Consider the following 16,126-nt stretch of genomic DNA (forward strand, 5'->3'; position numbering starts at 1 on the left):
TCCTCAGCAAAAACAGGAGGATTAGCATGGATGTTAGCTCAGGGCTGATCTTCCTCTGGGAAAAAAAAAAGAATAGTTAAGTGGATGGATTTAAAATATTTCATGAAGCAAAGTTTTAGTGTTTGAATTTTATATGTATATGAATATAAATTATATATTGTACACATAATATATGTGAGCTCTTTTTGTGTGCAAAGCCATATGTGAACACTATTGTGGGAAAATTTGGAAAATCCACATTAGTCTTGTCTTCATGGAATATCTAATTTAGTAAGAAAGAACTAAATCTTGAAAGAAATAGATAATAATGCACATATAACTAAAATAGAAAAAAAATCAACGAAGAGGAAAAATGGAGTTTTGTAATTTAGGTTACTGGAGCAGGAGTTTTCATTGTCTGGAAGTGATATTTTGTATGAGGTCTGAAAGGTGATTAGAAATAAATCAGAAGTGGATAACCTGTAGGTAGATTCAGAATGGTGGATGGATGGTTCATTGCTATGTGAGTGTGGGGTGGCAGGGTGTCCAGGGTGACATCCAGGGGTAGACAGGTTATTACCAAAAATAAGTGAGTTTGGGGACACTGAGAGAGAAGCAAATTATTTGGGGAAGTGACTTGTTCAACTTGGGAACTGATCATTGTGAATTATCACAGATGTGGTGAATGTGCAGGTAGATAAATGGGTCTGGGGTTCAGAGTTAGGTCTCTGCTGATTCTTTGGACATGTTTGACTCATTATCGGTATTTGAAGCCAGGGAAATGGATGGGGTTGCCCCAGAAGGAGGGTGCAGATGGGGAACAGGTGCCAGAGCAGTGCCGAATTTGGGAAGCATCAGTCATTGTGGGGTGGTAATAAAGAGAAGCCTGGAAGTTGCTCAGGAAGTTTAGACAGGCAAGAGCAGGACAGTGTAGGGTGGTGGATCCCAAGGACAAATGGTCTTTTAAAAGGACATTGGAGTCCGCAATGTCATGTGCTACTGCAGAGCATGTCAGAAAATCATGAAAAGTCCCCAGTGGATTAGTAAGAGACACGGCTTGTGAGCTTAGCAAGAGAAGCATCCACAGAATGGGGCTAGGATTGGGTGGGCACTGTGGAAACAGAGGCATTGGGATATATGTGAACTTTTCACAATGGATCCCTGGCAGGAGAAAGAGAGGAGGGGCGTGGAGGGTGAGGACTATTAGGAACGCTGGCTGAGAGATTAGTTTGTAGATGGTAGAGATTTGTGCATATTTGAAACTTGAGGGATGATTCCAGTAGGGAAGTTATGGAAAGCACAACAAATATTGAGAACATAATGTCATTGAAATGGAAGGATAAGATAAAAATCAGAGTGGTTTCAGCCAAAAAATCAATTTATTTGGATATAACGGCAGAAAAGTTGTGATAAATGAATTCCTTATGAGGAATATTTGTAGATCTGATGACTAGAGAGTGAAATAGTTCTTGTCCTGTGGTTAACAATTTATCTGTGAAATATGGAGGAGGTCGGAATATAGAGACTTATGGAACTCAAGAAATGGAAAAAATGAGCAGAGCATTCAGGAAGCATTAGAAAAATGCATATAGGTCCATTGGTTGCTGTTGATTCTCTGTTGGGATCCACAGGCTCCTGGTGCATTCTCTGTTCAGTGCAAGTGTCAACATGACATTGCAGGTATTTGAAATCATCTGAAGTGTGCAGGGTGGATATGATGGCAATAAAGTATCTGGGAGTATGGTCAGTGGATGATTGAAATGATGGACTGTGAATCTGAGATTACTAGAAAGGATTAGGAGAAGAAAAGTAAGAGGCTTGTGAAGATATTCCTATGGGAGTAATCTAGTTTATTGAAGAACGGTTATTTAGAGTGGATTTCTTTGTGTAAAAACTGGAAATGTGGAAATTTGTGTTGGGAATATGGTGTTTCTGAATTACTGACTGGTGAGCAGGAGAATTTTGGATGAAGATAGGATCGGGGTGTGGAAGTGAATGACTAAGGATGGAGTAGTGAATAATTTCATTAGAGATGAGGCAGTGAAAGGAGCTCTTGAGTCCTTGGAACTCTGTGTCCCAATAACAGTGTGCTGTGGGACACCAGCATGTGTGTATTTGACCATGACAGAGAGCAGAGGAGAGGAACGTCCTGAAGCAAGATGGCAGAGGGAAGTTGGTCTGGATTTGACACTGGATAATGACCTTGAGCTTTCTGTCCTTGTCTCACATCAACTTGATGATGTCACTGAATCCTGTTCTCCATGTGTGGTCCCTGTACCAGCAGCTGATCATCACCTCTTAGAAATGAAAATTCTCTATTCCTTCCCCAGACCTACTTGGTTTCAGATCCAGCAATCTGAGTTTTAAAAACTCTCCAATGATTGTGATGCACAGTGTGATTTGAGACACATGTTTCCAGGGAGAGGAGGAGGGTGGAATATCCACGTCAGCTGAGAATGTTCTCCATGGATGGTAGTCTTCATCCTCCATTTTGTTCAAATTTCACATTTTATTTTGTTTTGAAAGAGAAAACTCCAAAAATATTCCCCGACTTCATAGTGGAAACAGTACGACCATGAAACTAAACCCAATCAGAAAACTGATGATCTATGCACCCTGAAGCCTAAGCAGCTGCATATTCCAGAGGCCAGTTGCTGGAATAACTTCCCATCCTGGTGGTGAGGTCAGGTGCAGTCAGTGGGAGCAGACCCTGGAGAAGCCGCAGCAAGTCTGTGGGTACAGCAGACTGCAGGGACTCCAGGCCTGCAGCAGTGAAGGAGAACTCTTAAGTTCTTTGGAGTCGCAAATACCTTCAAAACAGTCACACATGCTGGTCCATGTGAATCCCTGGACCATGCATGGGCCGAGGGATCTGCACACCAGCCCTGATCCCACACTGGCTCGCTGTACATATTGGGCAGGCATGAGTCCAAGAATGGGTCTGGGTCGCTCACAGACCCTCTGCAGGCAACAAGCATCTTCTAGAGATATCAGGAGACAGACACAGAACGTGAAGAAAAGCATGGGAGAGACTGACTGTGGTCTCGAGGACAGACGAGATTGCCGTGGAGGCAGAGAGAGCAAGGAGCCAAGAAAGGCATCCTGAAAACAGTGAGGAAAGCAACATTGGTGCTGAAGAAAAGGTGAGTGATGCCGTTGAGAAATTCCCCATGAGACAGGCTTGACTCTCACAGCATCTCTTTGTAACGTCCATCATGATCTTGACCTTTCATGGTAAACCTCAATTTTTCTTTACCATGAGTTTTCTCCTTTTTATATTAAAATTGATAGGATAATTGAAGCTGAGGAATTAGTGTTTTGAACTTACATTTGTTTTTTCTAGAACTTACACTCAATGAAGTGATGATATCTACTAGAATGAGATTTGTATTTGAATGTATATTAAATCCGATTCCATAAATTTTTATTATGATTTTGTATCTAATTTTTTTTTTTTTTTTTTGCTGAGCTAACATTACCATGAGCTAACATTTGCTGCCAATCTTCCTCTACTTTTTGTGTGGATCACCATCACGACATGGCTGCTAATGAGTATTGTAGGTCCGTGCCTAGTAACTGAACGTGGGCCACCAAAGCAGAACATGCCAAACTTAACCACTTGGCCAGGGGCCAGTACGATTATTTTGCATCTAATTATAACGTAAAATCCATCAGTCTTTCTCTTCATGGTCCCACGGTAATTCAGACATAGGTGATTTCTATATCATGAATTAAGCATCTCTTATCTGTTACTTGGCAAACTTGTGTAGCTTTGATTTTGGAATCTCAAGAATGAGCATACCCCCTGGTGTCATTATTTTCCACTTAGAGAACCTTGGCAACAGGCTCATTGCCTTCCTTCCCACACTAGATCCAGAGTCGTGGAAATGTGTTCGCCTTGCACACAGCACAGAGCACATAGGAATTACTCAACAAACATGTGATAAGTGAATAATTGGTGGCATCATCAGGTCATTCACAGAAGCCAGACTGAGAGAGAACTTCCTTAGGTCAGGAAGGAGAAGCATTCCTTTATATTTGTGATGTTTTAATTTGTAACATTGTAATGTGGACACCAAGTATAATGTTTTTATCAAAATTGTGTTCTGAAGCTTTTCAAAAATCTCTAAAACTCAGAGTAGAGAAATATCAATCTCTGTGAACCTGTTACTTGCTTCAAACATTGTCAACTCGTATACCATCTGACTTTGTTTATCCTCACACCAAGACCCCAAGAATTAACCAGAGGAGATGGCTGAGAGCACATCATTTCAGCTGTAAATATTTCAGTTTCTCTTACAGATGAGGGATTTTTGGAACACAAACACAATAACGTTATCACATACAAAAATAAAATTGTCATTCTGATAATCAACTATCTAGTCAGTTTCCAAAGTCTCCCAGTTTTGTCAAGGTTATTTCCTGGTTTTACATTTTATTTGAGTCAGGATCTTAAGGAAACCCTTCTTTTGCAATTGGTTGAACTGTGTCTGAAGTCACTTTTAATCTCTTAGTAGTTCATGTATCTTGGGATTTGAGTGGGACATGAGTGTGTGTGTTTGTGTTGTCTACACCGATGTGTGAATTCTTTCTTTCCTGGATGGCAGTGCCTTGAAAGGAAGGGCCTGGGCTTTGGGAACTAGGATTTCCACTCTGCTTCTGGCTGAACTGAAAAGGCCTCCCTGGATGGCACTTGCAGCCTTCAGAAAGGAGGGGGAAGATGTACCAAGGTATTCAAGACAATGGCCCTTGTCTTACAGGGTGTTTCCAGGGCATGATGTTCAAAATGCCGGGTGCTCACCCTTTAGCTCCAGGTCGTGGGGTGGGTTCTCGGCATGAGCTCTGAGCAGTGTCTTCTAACCACCCACCTGGGGAGCATTTCACCATTTTAATTGGTAAGGTTGTGTTTGTGGTGTCTAAGATTGGTGACATTCCCCTGCTGGACCCACTTCTATACCTTCCCCTCTCCTGCCTCATCTTTCAAAACTCCCAACAGGAAAGTTTCACATCCCTGTAACACAAATCCATATAACCACAGCACAGACTGGGGAAAAGAACTCAGCTGTCCCAGGGGCTACGTGCTCTATTCCCTCAGGCCCAGCTGCCCCTTTGGGACAAGTCAGTAGCAAGAAGACTGAGTGCGTAAACTAGTGATTGTCTGAGACCAGGGACCTCAGAACCACATGCGCCCAGATGTCACCCAGGGCAGCAAGGGACGGTGTGGGTCATTCAGTGGACAGGATTAAGGTCTCTTTTCCTGGCAAACCAGAGCTTACCCCTGATCCATCAGGCCCAGCTGGGGAGGAATGGTTACGGTGTGCCTGACAGAAAGGCTAGGGGCCTTCTAGGGAATTTTTGCCCAGATAGAATCATACAAAGCTGTGCAGGGATGCTGGAAATCCTAGTTCACAGGCAGCAGTGAGGTTTATGGAACAAAGTCCTGTTGTAGGTTTAAAAGCTGCATCATGAATCTTTCCCTCTGGATATGAAACAAGCGGGAAAAGGACTTCCAAGTCCATGGGCCAGGATCACAGGAGGATTCCAATCTAGGCAAAGGGTGAACAGGGAGCCCTAGAGGCGACCTGATGGGGATGTCCTGTGGGCCCTTAGTCCATCTGCACATGGTCTTCCTCTGTCCTTGTCCGTTACACATGCAAACATTTATCTTTTTTCATTTATTTCTCATTTAGTGTTGATGCAAATCCAGAGACTGGTTAGAAAATGGCAAGTTCCAATATCTGATCAAAGAAACCTCAACAAGAGAAGCAAAAAACATTCCTTCTTCCTGGAAAGCTGTAGAAAGACAGCCACTGTCCTGGGGAAGGACATGGTCCTGGTAGGTGCTATTTGAAAGACACCCACACTTCAGTGGTTATTGCTCTGCCTGGGAAAGTCCCTCCAACCTCTACCTCCAGGGAGATCTGAGGGGCTGTCTCTGCTCCTGGCCCAGGTGACCCACACAGAAATGCACCTGTCCTCTGAGGAAGGGAGACTTGAGGGTTTCATTCAGTAGCCAGGGTGGAGGCTGGCCCTCCTGCCTTCTCCCACATAAAATAAGCTGTGAGCATACACAAGTTCTTAATTCAAGGAGGAAAGTGAGATTCTGTGTCTCATTTACATGAGCATAAGAAGTGAAAGAACCACACCACAACACCCAGGCTGTGACAGAAACAGGATATATCATAAGAGTCAAATCTACCGTTTACTATTAAAGAAATAATATCACTCCTCCCCAATGGGTTAACAGTCGCTGGGGTGCAGATTTCAGGGAGTTGGAGGTGGTGGTTCCCTCCCTCTGGGGCTTTAGGGGAAACCGGGGAAAGTCTTAGGATGTCCTCCTCCACTCAGGGTGGGAAGAGCTGGCCCGGGGCACCCCGAGGGCGCCAGTGTCCCTGCTGGTCAGGAGGAGCTGCACTTGTGGTCTCCAGAGTGTGACGGTTCATTGACAAGGTCGTGGTGGCTGAAGAGAAGAAACTGACTATTTTGGGGTCCCTCCCTGATATTCATGGCACACCTCCCTGCCCCCCTGCACTCTGATCCAAACCCTGTGCAGAGTGCTCATTCCATCAACAGCACCTCATTTGACCCTGATGCAGGAGGCATCATTTATCATCACCCATTTCAGAGGAGGCAACTGAATCCCAGAGACGAGAGGGGAGCAGCCTGTCCCAGACCTGGTCAGCAGTGGAGCTGGGATCCAGGCCCATGCTTAGGCCTAAGCTGTACTGAGCCCCTGGATTCAGTCGCTGCTGGTCCCAACACTCACTCGGCCCTAAACTGGAGGATGTCCGGTTCGTCTTTCTCTTGAAGAGCCGCATTTTGCTCGCCTTCTGGTGTGCAAGCTCCGGCTAGCAGGAGACCCAGTAGCTACAGGACAGAGTGGACCTGTGAGCTACCAGGAGCCACACCTCAGGTGCCCATCCCAGAGCCTGCCAGCAGCTGAATCCCAGTGCCCCATGGGCCACCCCGCTACGAGTTCTGAGGCTGATTAGCGAACCAGGCCACAGGCTCTGGTGCTGGCCATCAGACAGAGTCTGCCCTGCCCTCACCCAACTCCTGTCCCCCTCACCTCTCATGGAGACTGATTGGCTCCATGGCCTGGAACCAGGCCCCAAATCGCTCTTCGGGCTCCAGGTCATACGCATTTGCAGCCTGCTGGAGCAGCTGGATCCTCCTGATGACTTTTAATTTCTGGGAGGAAGGACAGAATGCAGACAGAGCTTGGGTGGGGAACCCTGCCAGCGACTTGTGCGGATTGAGGATTTGGTCTTGGGTCTGTGCTCACTCGGGTACCCTCCTTCCTTCCCACTCCATTCAGGACTTGCCTGTCCTCACAGTTGGTTGGAATTTGTTCCTTATCCAGGAAGGTGTCCTTGATGTCAGCCCCTCACACACACGCCAATGTGATGGGATTCCCAGCTTTGTGGATCTGACTCTCCCAATGAACGTAAGACCCAAGGGATGAGGCCAGGGAAAGTCTTGCCAGGGGAGGTCTGTGATTTCCACTTCCCCACCCTCACACAGCTGCTCACCTCATACCATTTCTGGAAGTTGACCCGATTTCCCTGGAAGGGAGACAGCTAATGTCCATCAGAAACAGCCCCCTAAACCCATAACCAACCCCCATCCCACCCCTTCTCAGGCTGCAAGAACATCAGGGCCCAGCAGAGGGCAGAGCTTCCACAAAGAGAACTTGACACTGGGCCAGGCTCTGGGCCCCAGAACAGGAGGGACAGGGGAGCTGAGGCCAGAGACCTTATGTATCACATCATCTCTGATGACAGATGGGGAGACTGAGGCCTCAGGGAGGAAGGGACAGTTGGACCACAGAAGTGCTTCCTCACTTGCAGGGGCTGATGGCACTCCCCCAGGGGCAGGGTCTGAGGGGGAGGCTGAGTGCAGCTCAGACACAGCCTCCTGCAGCTCTGCAGACAGGCAGCTCTGAGCTTCACTAGCCCAGGGGGCCTGGTGGGGGGCTTATGCGGAGCGTCTATTCATGCATTGCTAAAATGGGCCTGACTCCCCAGCTCCCATGGGTGGCCATGGGGCTCTCATGAGAGAAGGTTTGCCAGGTACTGAGAGCTCAGGGCCCAGTGCAGGGCTTTCGCCTCCCAAACCTCAGGATCCTGCTCCTTGGTCCCACCTCCAGGCTCACTCACTTCCAGATCATCCTCCCTCCCAATGTTTAGCAGCTTCAGGTGATAGAGGAACATGTCCAGGAAGGGGACGACATCCTGTGAAGTCAGGGTGGGAGTGGTGAGATGAGTCCCACCTCTCAGGTGCCCGATGGAACCTCCCCCAAATCCCTTCACACCAGCCTCCTGCCCATCACAGACTCCCACAGAGAGCAGCCTAGGACCCTCAGCGGCCTGCCCCCAGTTGCCCCCTCCAGGACCACTCAACTTCCCCAATCACCTCCCAGGGGCGGCTTTTGGCAAATCCCAGAGCATGTGTTCCCTGCCCCTCCCCTCCCTAATCCATCCTGGGTACAGCCCTTCTAGGCCTCATCCTGGTCACTTCCAAGGCAGTCATTTCAGGCTCTGGGGTTCCAGGAGCTGGGCTGGAAGAGGAGGGACTCCTCTCTTAAGGAGACCTCAAGCCGTGGGGAGAGAGACCCCCTCCTCTAACACCTGGACCCTCCCCCTCAGGCTCCTTCACCTGCTGCTGCTGCCTCTCCTGGGCTCCCTGGGGATCCATCTCTAGGGTGGCCCACACAGAGTTCACCTCCTGCAAGGTCAAGCACAGGCTCAGGGAGGCCATGCTCCCTTCCCCATGTCTCCCAGGCCGCTGATCCTGGACCCTGGACATCTGGTGTCTATGGCTGATCCCATTCCAGAGTGCTCTGATTCTAGATCACTCCCAGCTCCAACACTCCCTCCTCTGTGCTCTCAATCCTTCCCAGGCCCTTAAGCCTCTCTCCTCATCAGGAAAGTGTGAGGAGGACTCCCATGCCTCCCAGGGTGCCCTGAGGACTCAGTGTCATCTGACTGTCATCAGTACTCTCCCTTCCACCCCTCGAGGAGGAGAAGCACAAAGCTCCTGCTCATTCGTCTCCCCCTTGTACCTCATCACCCCTATGAGACTTGCACCACAGATCATCAACTTCCGTTTCCCAGATGAGGAGACTGAGGCCCACAGAGGGGCAATGAATTGCTCAGGGGCCCACAGAGGAGACCGTCCCCCTTCCCAGCCAAAGGGCCTGGCCCCCGGCCTTCACTCCTCCTCCAGACACACCTCTGACCAATGTCCTGGCCTCTGGACTCTCGGGGTGTCTTGTGGCCCTCAGTCAGCCTGAGCCATGGATTGGGAGGCACAAGGTGTCTCGGGGTCCTATCAAAGTGGATTCTGTGTTTTCCAGCCCCCTGGGATTCTCTGACACCACGCTGGACCTGAGGCCATGTCAAAGTCCTCAGCTCCCTAGGATCCCCTCATGATGGACCCTGTACAGAACTCCTCCTTTATTCACTCAGGAAGGATCCCCCTTGTGCCACATCTGAGTGACAGTGTAGGGGGTTACCACAGCACTGTGTAATGGTGACATTTGCATCCTTTTTTACTTGGAAGCTTCTAACGTCCTGTCAGGAAGGTCCATTAAGAATCTGTAGGTTCCCCGATAATTCTCATGGCCATCTGGGGCATATCCTTGTCAACAAGGCACCGGGCGAGACTCACTGGTTTGTCAGCAGTGACCACTATCTAGCTAGAGTGCACAGTCCCAGAGACCACACAGTTCTGTCCCAGATCCACCATTTGGCCCAAGGCTGGGCAGCCCCTGTGTCCACAAGACCTGTGTGACCTCACAGTGCCCATCCCTGGGGCATGCAGAGTGCCCACCCCTGCGAGGTGCAGTGAAGACAGTAGGAGCAGCAGGGGCCTGGCTTCCTGAGGACAGGCTGGGCTGCTAGAGGAAGAAAGGAACCCCCACCCACTCCATCCACCCACGAGCCTGAAGGAAGAGGGCCAGCTGTTGGGTCCACATGGAAACCAGAGACCTGCTCATTCTGCCAGCTCTTCACCTCCTGGAAGAGTCCAGCCGACATCATTGTATCCCGTGACCAAGGCCTCCTTCCCCAAACAGTCCCCACTTGCCCCTGCAGCTCACACCCCACGCTTCCTGTCAAGCTGGACAAGACAGACCGTTATTTCTCAGGGAACCTTAAGTGAAAAACTTCCCAAAGCACATCCTGCCTTGTCCCTCCCCACCTCACCTCCCCTCCTTCCAGATCTCCAGCCTCCACTCACCTCCTTGAGCAGCTTCCTGCTCTCCCGCTGGCTTGTTTTCATCAACTTTTTAAGTTTTGTCCAGTTCTTCCTGAGGAGGGAAAAAAGGAAAGAGACACTGTGGAGTGGTTTGAGGGTAAATCCCTTTTGTTTGAAAACCCAGAAGATCCAGACAGCCTGGATGAGCCTTTTCACTGTGTCCTCTGAGCCCTGAGGTGTCTGGGACTGGGGAGGGGGCTCTCTTATTGTCACCTGGGGCCTCCATTCTCTTATCTTCTCAGCAGATGTGTTTTAAACAGTCTTAATTACATGTGGACAGAGAGTTCTTTTGTTGAAAACACTTGAAAATCTTCAATTTGGCTCAAGCCAGGATCTGTCACTTAGGGAAACTGATTCCTGAAGCAGAACCACTGGCCTAAGTTTTCAGAAAGACTCCAAGCCTCCAACCAGGTCAGACCCTATCGCCAGGGTTTGCTGTCTCCCAGGAGGTCCCAACTGACTGAAGGGCAATGCTAGCCCTGTGGGGGGTGTCTGGTCCACCCAGGTGGTGCTCAAATGGACAGAGGCCTACCCACCTGGACACCCAGCTCCATGTCTCTTTTAAACGCTGAATGGAGGGGACCTGCAGAGCCCAGAGGATCGCATGGAGTGAGGAAAGGATCCTCAGGCCCTGGCATTCCTGGGGAAAGGAAGAGAATGAGCTGTGAGGGGGAACTGGAGCCCTGCTTCCTCTGGCTTCTGTCACCTCATTGACGTCTCCTGTCCTGGATGAGACAGTAACTCAGGGAATCCGGGAAAGGCACAGCTGGAAACTGATGAAGAATACTTCCAGGGAGGAGGATTTTAGCTCAAGGTAAGGAAGGAGCCCAGGAAGGGGTGAGATTCCCACCACTGGGACCAGGAGTCAGGTCATCGAGGCACTGGCAGGAGGGGCCTAATAATTTTGCAAAGACTCAGACCACAGACTTCAAACATGAGAGCTGAGAAAGGAGAAGGGGCAGTTCCCCTGACTCCAGAGAGGAGCTCTCAGGAACTCCCACATCTTACCTTGGCCACCTGGATCCAGAGCTCCACCACCCTGGCCCTCTCCTAGGCTGTCATGCTCAGATCCCCAATGCAAGTGGTGATGACACATTCGACCACTCTGTTAAAGCGGGTCGTGGTGGCATGGATGGTGCGTGTCAGGTGTTCATTACCCCTGTTGTCACACTGGGACCAGATGGAGTCCAGGAAGTTGTGGGGCATCACTTTCTTGAAGAGCTCCTGGGGAGGACAGGGCATGTCACCCAGCCCTGCCACAGCCCAGCTCAGCGTCCGCAGCCCCCAGTCCCAGGCCGGGTCAGTGGTGAGAGCTAGAGCTCAGGAAGCTGAGAATGTGGCTTGAGGCTTGTGGGAGTCCCTGGGTGTTGCCTGTGTCCCTTGAGGGTACCCAGAACAGGATGACCCAGGACCGGATACTGTGGCACCGGGAAGTGACATTTGTTCGCCGCCCAGTCTCACTTCCTCCAAGCACCAGAACTCGGCTCCTGCTTGACCGTCTGTAGGGGCATCTCCCACCCATTCTGACCATCCTGGGGTCTGACTCCTCTTTCAGATGCACATTCTCCCAAGGCAGCAACAACCAACAGGCTTTGTTTGTCTGCCTTGCAGTCATGAACACATGAGGTGCTTATTATTGCTGAGGCTGTTGAGGCCTCCTGGTCAAATGAGTGAACTACCCAAGGACGAGACAGCACTTCAGTGTGCTCCCCTCCCCCACCAAAGCGCAGATTCTGCCAAACTTCCTCTCTGCTCCACCTCGTCCATCTGCATAGCCACTCTGCATGGCAGCTGCTCTCAGTGTCCATCTCTACTGTCCACATGAGGACAGCAAAGGCTTGGGAGTTAAGAAAGCTGCTCAGGTCACATGAGGGTAAGCAGGGAAGCTGGACCGACATCATGGGATTCTGGATCAGGAAATGGCAGGTGTGGGGCAGCTCATGGCACAGGGAAGGCCGACCCCACCTGCCGTGAGCGCCCTGCTGTTCACCACATCAATCAGTGTCAACTGCTCTGCCACTAGCCTGGGAAGGATCTCCAAGAAGTCAGGCTTCTCCTCCTTCAGCAGGTTCTTGCTGGTCACATCTCAGCGGCAGGTGGGCTCTGGGGCTGGGTTTGGCTCTGCTGTTATCTCTCCAGGTGGAGGGAGGATTCTCCCTGGAGCTAATGGTCCAGCTGGCTCCAGCTCAGGAGCTGGCACTGGGGCTGGAGCTGATGTTGGTGGTGGCTCTGGCCCTGGAGGGACTGATGGAGGTGACACTGGCTCCAGCTATAGCACAGGTGGTGGAACAAGAGCTGGAGCTGGATCTAGCCGTGGAGCTGGTCCTTGCTCTGGCTCTGGAACTGGAGGGATCTCTGGAGATGATACTGCAGCAGGAGAAAGAAACAGTTTCACTCAAGTAGTTGACTTCCTCGGTCCCTGTCAAAGCCAGGAAAGACACCACTGCCTTTAAGGGTACCTAGCCTTTGAAGACCCTGCAAATCATCTTCCCATACTGCAGTTTCCTCACCTTCCAGATCTGCCTCAATGGGCTTTGGATGCTCCAGATGGACCTGGAGAAAGTAGGCGTGGTCCCCAGCTCCGAGCCAGGCGAGATGAGATGCAGAGATATCAGCTTCATCCTGAAGCAGGGAAAGTGCAGGGGTTCCCAGAAATCCTGCCCTGGGTCCAGGAAGGTTCCCACCAGAGAAGAGATGGCACTGGGGGAGACAATTTGGCAACAGAGTCAGAGGCCTGGCCTTTCCCTCCACACTTCTCATGCAAGGCACCGATATCTGCCCCTTCCCATCTTGGGGATGAGCCCCTGCTCATACAGCACGTATAACACAGAGCCTGTCGCGACTCTCTTCCTGCTGACACTCTTCTCCTGAAGGGCCGGGACACAGCCCAGCCCAGCCCTCCATGAACTTGTGGAACGGGATTGAGCAGAGGCCATTTTTTGAGCGGGTTGTTCACAGACCTCCTGTCTTGGGCCTGGAGGTGGTGGTCAGAAGATGTGGATATGGAGAAGGGGAGACAGATTAAGATGGGTCTGTGATGGGAATGGGTCTCTTGGAGACAACTCAGCCTAGCCACCCCTCTGTTTCCCAGGGGTCCTGGCACCCATCCAGAGCTCTTTGACTCCTGTCCTCCGGGAGTGGAAGCCACCAGACCACAGCCTTCCCTTGGGAATCAAAAGATGTGTGAGACACAAGGTTCTGACAGGCCTACCACAACCACAGCCCCCATCTCTCCCTCCACACATTGTTCTGTAGAGACAGGAAGCCCTTCTTCTGGACCCAAAGACCACTCACTTTTTTAGATGGGCCTGTGCTCTGCCCTCCTGGCTGGAATAAGGGAAGATGCCTCCAGCTATAAAGGAGGCTATCAGGGCATCACTTGGGATGTTCCATGGAAGACAGGACCTGCGAAAGATGTCTAATGTCACTGTCTGACTCTCAGACGACAACTGAGGCACAGCGATTGTGTGTCCTTCATTCACTGACTTTACTAAGTGTCTCCAAAAGTCCTGCATGTAGTAGGTACTTAATATACACACTTGAATGAATGAAGTGCAGCCAGACCATCCCAGACACTTGAGTGGGCCTAGGGCCTCTCTGGTGCCCCAGAGATCCTTAATTGGCTACCCAAAGGAAAAGGATCAGGATCAGCTGGATGCAATCTCAACTCCTTGACAGGGTGCTTTCCATGTGCTTTTCCACACTCAGAAAAATCACATCCTAGAGATCAGTGAGGCAGACTATTTTTCACGGGGAAGAGAAAAATAAACACCATGGACAACCACAGCACGTCCACAGCCCTCTCTGCAGATCCAGGCACCAGGTAAGCACCTGCCATTGCTGATCCCATTAGTCCCTACAAAATCACCATGAAATTTATCCTCCCCCCCAACTTTTCAGAAGAGCAAACTGAGGCTCAGAGAGATGTGGGGATTTGCCCAAGGTACACAGCTGGCAGTGGGCAGAGTCACCACTGTGCAGAGGAGGGAGTGGTTACTCACCTAGTAAACAGCTGGTCCAGGACCCGGTGGGATGTGTCTAAGGCCGAGTAGTTGATCATGAAGGTGGTGAAGCTGGACATGTTCCTACTCAGGAAAGCTGGTGCCATGGACTCTGTCAGCTTCTCCATCACGCTGCCTGGAGGGCACGCATCCTGCAGGCCTCATTTAAATTCACAGTGAACTCATCCTCACACTGGGGGAGAGGAGGAGGGACATACAGTCAGTGATATCACAGTGAACCACCAGGAGGACTGAGGTGACTTTCTACCCTCCTGTGTAGCTGGTGGGGAGGAGTGGAGGTCCAGATTCCTTTGGGAGTGGGGCTGTGGGGTACTCTAGTGAGAAAATTCTGGTGGTGGGGAGTCCAGGGGGTTCTCAGATTTAAGTCTGCATTCTAGCACTGCCTTGGTTATCTCAGAGTCCTGGGTGTGAAGACCCCTCTTCATCCACACTCACCTCAGAGCAGCCCTGGTCGTTGATGGATTGGTGCACTTGTGTTCTCTCCAGGGAGAGGGTCAACTGGAAACCATCCACCAGCTCCTCGACCATCTCTTGAGTGCAACTCTGCAGTGACAGTGCCCAGCAGTCAGGCCAGGAGGGATCGGGGCCTGCCTGGACTTTGCCACAGGGGGAAACCCCGCCACAGATCAGGCACAGAGGGGAATCTGCATAGACACCACCAGGGAAGGAATGCGAGGACACCTTGAGGACCCGGGATTCACATGCAGATAGAGGAACTTGGTCCCCAGCACTCACCTGACTCTCCTGCAGCCAAGACATTGAGTATGAACATGACACACTGCCTGACTCCCACCATCTAGTTTCCTGCTCCTGCCCAGGCTGGGTCCTCCTCATGCCCAGCTTCCCTAACTCCACCTCCCCCCACCCCCACACACACAATGAGTGTTAAGGGGTGTGGGGCTGTCCTTTTGGGATCACAGTTCTGGCCTGATCTAGAGTGGCCTGCCCTGGCCCACACTGTTACCTGATGGTTCCTCGTGCCAAAAGGCCACACACATTCGAGGTGAGGGCTGAGCCAATGTCTAAAGCAACTTAACATGTTCTCATTCTGGGTTTTCCGGGGGCCAGAGCCTCGGAAAGTCACGGGACAACATGAGAACATCCTACTCTGTCGAGTGTCTCCACTCAAATGAACTGGAAAGGAGGCTGTGATTACAAAGTGGGTGCCTGGTTACCAAAGTTCTAAGTTCTATTGGGGGCTGTCACCAAGGAAGTGAGGTCACTTCTTCAAGGTTCTATTACATGGCCCCTTCATTCAATCAGACCCACCCAAAGCCCCTCTAGGCTGTTGACTGCTCTCCCTGCTTGCCCATGTCATCTCCATCACTGTACACAAATACCCATCACCACCCTACCCACAGCTCCTTGGGAGTGGATCCAGGGGGCTAGCTTTGAGGAGACAGAGTTGAAGTCAGACCTCTTTTTTCCTACTAGTTCTGTGTCCTGGAAAAGCTGCTGTGCCTCTCAAGATCTGTCCAGTCTCCCAAGCTGCACAATGAGGATTGGGTTAAAAACAGCTTCCTATGGACCGTGTCAGGGTACATGTGATAATACGTACAACACCTGTGGGTTGGTGTCACATGTGTCTAATGTAAACATTTAGAGATGGAGGAAGTACAAGAAGGAGTAGGACATCACATAGAATACCAGTCAGAACTTCTCTGGGTTCCAGATGTGTGATCTTGGGAAAGTCACTGCCCCTCTGGGCCTCATTTTCAGGTCTGCATCCTGAAGGGGTTGAAATTAGAGGAAATTCAGACATTGTGATCCACAGGCATTAACCCTTCCACGGTCCCCTGTTTTACTCAGAATCAGTCCCAAGTGTCTCACGTTGGCCTATGGGGTGGGCAGCCTCCACAATGGCC

General features: G+C 50.5%; 1 long non-coding RNA gene across 1 annotated transcript; it reads right to left on the minus strand.

Moving 5' to 3' along the window:
* Window positions 1-9,982: 9,982 nt before the first annotated feature.
* On the minus strand, window positions 9,983-11,295 carry LOC131402143 (uncharacterized). Its single transcript, XR_009218312.1, has 3 exons — window positions 11,248-11,295; window positions 10,222-10,291; window positions 9,983-9,998 (listed from the first exon to the last, which is right to left on the minus strand). It is a non-coding gene; the product is annotated as an uncharacterized LOC131402143 (long non-coding RNA).
* Between the last annotated feature and the right edge of the window lie 4,831 nt (window positions 11,296-16,126).

The sequence above is a fragment of the Diceros bicornis genome (assembly GCF_020826845.1).
Source record: "Diceros bicornis minor isolate mBicDic1 chromosome 30 unlocalized genomic scaffold, mDicBic1.mat.cur SUPER_30_unloc_3, whole genome shotgun sequence".
In the NCBI taxonomy this organism is placed as follows: Eukaryota; Metazoa; Chordata; class Mammalia; order Perissodactyla; family Rhinocerotidae; genus Diceros; species Diceros bicornis.